Genomic DNA, 6,005 nt, shown 5'->3' on the forward strand with positions numbered 1-6,005 from the left:
TATTTATTTATTTATTTATATAGGTATATATATATTTCGGGGATCTCGAAAACGGCTCTAACGATTTCGATGAAATTTGCTATATGGGGGTATTCGGGGGAGAAAAATCGATCTAGCTAGGTCTTATCTCTGGGAAAACGCGCATTTTCGAGTTTTTATATGTTTCCCGAGCGAAGCTCTGTTACCCAGATATTGTTATTAATCTTAGCACCATATATGTATATTTTCTATATGAACACGTTTGCGGATACTATATTGTGTCGTGCGTTCCACGAAAATTACTTAATTACTAAATTTGATCAATGATGCGATGAAATTTGACAGATTTCGAAACAGTAAATGATAAAAGATTTTGGTATGATAGATACAATAAACGCCCCCGTGGCTTCTGAATATCTTTAATTTTAACTTGCACTTTACTTACAGCAATAGAGGTCAGAAAGGGTTTTAATGATTGGAATTTGAAGGTGTACCTTTGAAATGCTTAAGAGTAGGTAATATGTGACATTATCTATGAAAAGGGACCTTATTGTCGATGGCGCTTACGCCATTATTAACGATGCTCCGATATAAATACAATGCGGCCTGATGCTGTGGGGCGTAAGCGCCATCGACAATAAGGTCCCTTTTCATGGATAATGCCCCATATACGTGTACGGCAGTAAACACTACTTACGTTTTACGTCCACGATTGCATCAATCGCATGAGATCCAATGTCCCACAATTGTTTCGCAATCAAACTCATCACCGTTTTGTTCGAATAAAAAAAATCCACAGCTCTCCCTACTAGACGGTCTACGGTACTCCGTTTTTCATCCTTAGCTTTATCATAACTCTTTTGTAACTGGTCTAGTGTTTTAAAAGACGATATTTTAGTAACTTCAAGAGTAAGAACTGATATAAGAAAGACCATAACCACTCGTGGTAACATCTTGAATGGAGTTTGAAAATCCTTTTATCATTGATGAGAACAATGCTAATGCAACAATGGTCTTAAGTCAGGATCAATTTGCAATTCGATGAAATCATGCATGTTATTCTTTCACAGAAGAGCCCATATTTGAAAATCAAGTAGATATTATGGAAGCGGGATAATACAGTGTGTGTATAGCAAAAAGTAACTAATAGGTACAGCAACAATAAGGATGTCTAGTGATACAAAAACTTTTTACAAAAAAAATAAAACCGACTTCAAAAAGGATGAAATAAAATATTATCCTTTTTGAAGTCTATGCGTTACCAACTGATATATTTGAAGTCGGTGCCAAGCCAAGTAGCAACAATACGAGTCAAAAATGGGATTTATAGCCATAAAGCTGATTATTTTTGACTGGTATTGTTACTGGTATTGTTAAAAGGATAATATTTTATTTCATCCTTTTTGAAGTCGGTTTATTTTTTTTGTAAAAAGTTTTTATTTTTCCATTTTTAGTTTCAATCGGTGAGTGAAAAATCAATCATCCCCTATTTTCCTACCCTTAAGGTTGGAGTTTTTTTCCAAATTTATATGGGACCAACTTCGAGGTATACCCTATGCAATAAAAAAATAATTATCAAAATCGAACTACTTACTCTGTAAAAAGTTATGCGTGGTCATACATAAAATATTTATATATACGCGTCGACTTGAGAACCTCCTCCGTTTTATTCGTCGGTTAAAAAGAGTACCTAATGCGAAAGATCCTTAAGAAGTCAATCCATTTGTGGCTCTGACCGAACGACATGCCTTACACGCCAACTCTAACGACTTACAGACAATCATAAAAGTCTATTAAAATCCCGAGAAGGGAGCGCAATCAATAAAATAAGGTCACGACTCGGCATTATCTCGAAAGGGAAGGCTCTGTTATCGATTCCAATAAATGCCTCTCTTTTATTTCAGGGAGAAAAAGAAATTACAGCTAACAGCTGAAATTCTCATTAAAATTCCATTATGGCATCGCTGCGAATATGGCTATATTTGACGTTGGGATTTTTTTGTATATTCTTTCCATTAACGACTTCCATAACAAGGGTTTTTGATAATCAGACAAAGTAATGATGATTGGGGTATTTGCGTTCATCGGGTTTTTCCTGTTATAAATTATGTGACTCATGAATATGTTATTTGAATTTTTTTTCTATTATTCAATATTATTCATGTATATTTTTGTGTGTATCCATAGGAGGTATTTGTTTTTAACCTCAAAATATCATTTTAGTCCGTGACAATTTGACAGTCATCTAAGCATGGCCACAGAATTAATAATACACACAGTTGCTGCGTCGCCAGTTCCTTTTTCTTTGAACTTGGCTGGACACGTTACCGCGTGTCTAGATAGTACTAGGTACAGAAGACTCACTCTCTAACAAAACGCGTCTGTTACGATCAGCACAGATATGGCCGCTAGGTGGCGACAGCGCCACGCGCGGCTTACGCTACGGCTTAGGGTAACATTCCATTTCTGACCGCAGCTGCACTACTGGTACTGAACGCGTCGCTGTTACTGTCAATTTCCTTAGTAAAATGAACAGTAGTGCAGCTGCGGTTGGAAATGGACTGTCACCTTTACGTAGGCGAACAACGCGCGAACGCGGCGCGGCGCGGCGCGGCGAGGATGAAACAAACCGTTGATACGTATAGGTGTGTCCTACTCGTACATGAGCGATTTAGACGCGAAGCGGCGCGGCGCGGCGCGCCGCGTTCGCGCGATGTTCGCCTACGTAAGCCGTAGCGTTATGGCTAGCCACCAATATTGGTGTGGAACGGATGTACTTTTAGCTACCTGTAGCAAAGCGACGAAGTCGCGGAGTGAGCCACGACTGGCACGGCTATCAACTTTATATTGTTATACTTTTATTACATAACAGCTATCTTTTTTTAATTTGAGCTATCGCTTTACGTTTTTTTAAACTAAAATTCAATATTTCTCTGAGAAATTCTTAAGTTCTAAATATAAATTATTATTAACTGCCAAGCAGCAGAATAGTTCAACGGATTACTTAAAGGTAACATTCGTATGATGACCGCAGCTGTAGTATTGTTACGGCATTAGTGCTGCAAAGTTAACGCGAGCGTTGTCACTTTCAATTTTCAATCTCCTTGATAAAATAAGTGACGTTCTTAGCCGCATTAGTACCGCGATTAGAACATTGAATCCGTCACTCATTTTATCAAGGTAAATGACAGTGACAGGGCCCGCGTTAAGGCCGCAGCAGTAATGCAGCTGCTGTAGTTGCAATTCGAATGTCACTTTACCCACCCAAGGGTTGGCACGCACTCGTCTTATTTATTAGTGAACCTAACGGCCCGCGTAAGATTGCAAGCCCTTTTGATAACCCTAGTGACATAGATGACAAAATAAGTACGCTCTATTGCGGTCTCGAGGTCGGAAGAGGCGGGGTCGATCGATATTTTGATATCTTTGTCACGCTAGTCTTAAAGTGTTAGTACTACCTATCTTTATTTTACAATATATAACAATATCTGCTAATATTTGAGGGAAACGAGACATGACCAATTAATTAATACAACACACGTAGAAAACCTACAAAGTTTAGCGTACAGTAGTTTAAGAATAAGATACGATAGTAGCTTTTGTACGCGTTTAAAGTGAAAAAAAAAATGTAATCCAGCCATTTTAACACTTCGACAGGTCTATTAAGCTGACAGATATGTTTTTCTAATGTGTTAGGTGGCTAACATTAAAAAATAAAACGGGTTGGTGGTATCGGCATAGGTATCAGAAGATTTCGGAGTTCGGAAAATCGAGACGTATCGAAAGCCTCTAGGTCTAGGAATACAATATCTACCATTAGGTATCTAAATTATGTAGATGTCTAGAAATCGTATTCGTGAGAATAAACACAGCGTTTTCGGTCGAATTGTCAGACCGTACCTATTATAAGTATAAGTAAATTTAATTCCAACATTTACTTGCTTTATCCGAAATTATTTTAGATCAGTTATTATAGCGTACGAGTACATTAACTCCTACAATGAATGAAACTAATAATATATTTTTGACGACCGGTCTGGCCTAGTGGGTAGTGACCCTGCCTATGAAGCCGATGGTCCCGGGTTCGAATCCTGGTAAGGGCATTTATTTGTATGATGATACAGATATTTGTTCCTGAGTCATGGTTGTTTTCTATGTATTTAAGTATTTATATATATTATATATATCGTTGTCTGAGTACCCACAACACAAGCCTTCTTGAGCTTACCGTGGGGCTTAGTCAATTTGTGTAAGAATGTCCCTATAATATTTATTTATTTATTTATTTATTATTATTTATTATATTGCCATTTGCCCATTACTTACATTTTCCTTAGCTGTTAAAGTCGTAAATGTTTGGCGAACATGCTTGGACGAGGTCAAGACCTATTTACTCTGTAACAGGCCCAAGACACAGGAAATCCTGATTTGGGCAGCTGATTGTCACATGGCCATTACAGATTTGATTGTATTGTTTGTGGGTAGGCAATATCGTGAGAATAACTATGTGCTTGGAAAAAGTATTAGGTATACTCGTATATTTTTGTAGGGCTCACCTACAGGATACTCGGACTTCAATCGGTTCGGTTAATATAACCGACGATAATGTCTAGTATAGGTAGTATAGGTTTATCTAGTATATCTGTATCTGGCAAAATAAGGAAAAATGTGTACCTTAGTACCACGTACTTGTTTTGCCTGAACTGTACGAACAAAGACCCATTCACTCCGCGTTCCTGTAATCTCGGTCCTCGATTGCTCTGATTGACCTTTATGCAAATCGTCCGTTTTCTTCATTTACCTCACATCAATATTTGAATTGGTTTAGGATAGTAAACTTTAATTCTATCCATCAAGGTATATTGTCAAATGGAAAGTATTCATGAAATACGACTTCGGATTATTTTAGATGGAATCCCAAATTTGCCTAGGAACGGATGGCGTGTATAATTGAATAATTAACCTGCCGCTCTTCACTTTATTTAAATAAAACGGGCAGCCTTCTGTCTAAACTGTTTATATTAACTAACTTAGTGATTGTTTTTCGTACATCATGAATTTTTACTTAGCCACTTCTTTCCGGTGTACGTTGATAAAAAAACCTTTTTACCTTAAGTAGGTAGGTACCTACCATAAAAATAAATCTATTAGACGGCGACTGATACCTACCTACATTGTGTTGGTTTATCCACGACTAATTTGTACAATGTTATATTATAGATCGTGACTGTACGAATATAATTAGGTATATTACTTGTAACTATGTGTTTTAATCCACGCTGAGTTCGTTTGTTCAGATATTTAGCTATATTGAGGTATGTTACAAATTTTGAAGCATTAAATGAAAGTCGGTACCTACGGATAAATTTTGATATTTATTTTCAGCTGTTTTTATAATTTTTTTAGGACTGTTGGTGTGAATCCAGTTATGGTAATTTAGAAAGGCTCGCCTATTACATATTTTCATAAAATAAGTCATACAATACGTTCCACTAATGAACAAAAAATGTAAACAAACTGCTAAATGAGGCATTGAAGGGTGCACAGAAAATCGGCAGAAAATTGTTCCAACACAAACAAACGCAATTTCTATAGTAACGATGTTTTAATCCATTGATGACATGAGATTGTGTAGATAAGTCAAGCTTTTTATCAATGTATTCATTATGTCGATTCATATCAGACTTAGTGTCATTAAACTTCAACATTATATACAGAGTGCTTCCTGTAACAGGAGCATTAAATTAAACTGTACACTTTAAAGTTTATTCTAAGACGCAATGTATTGCAAATTTTGTTATGTTTAAAGCGTGACAAGCAACGTCAAACATACTGATGTCAGAGTACATTGAAGGCAATATTTATTTTGTACGAAAAAGAGGAAGTCTAAAGGATTCATAATCTTTAAAAGTTGCTGAACAAATGTTGGTCAGTTTGAGGAGTACAGCCTTTAGTTTAATTTAATGCTCCTGCTACAGGAAGCACTCTGTATATTTAACGGTTAAAATAATAATACATAATATAAC

This window comes from Cydia amplana, chromosome 3 (assembly GCF_948474715.1).
Source record: "Cydia amplana chromosome 3, ilCydAmpl1.1, whole genome shotgun sequence".
NCBI classification, from domain to species: Eukaryota; Metazoa; Arthropoda; class Insecta; order Lepidoptera; family Tortricidae; genus Cydia; species Cydia amplana.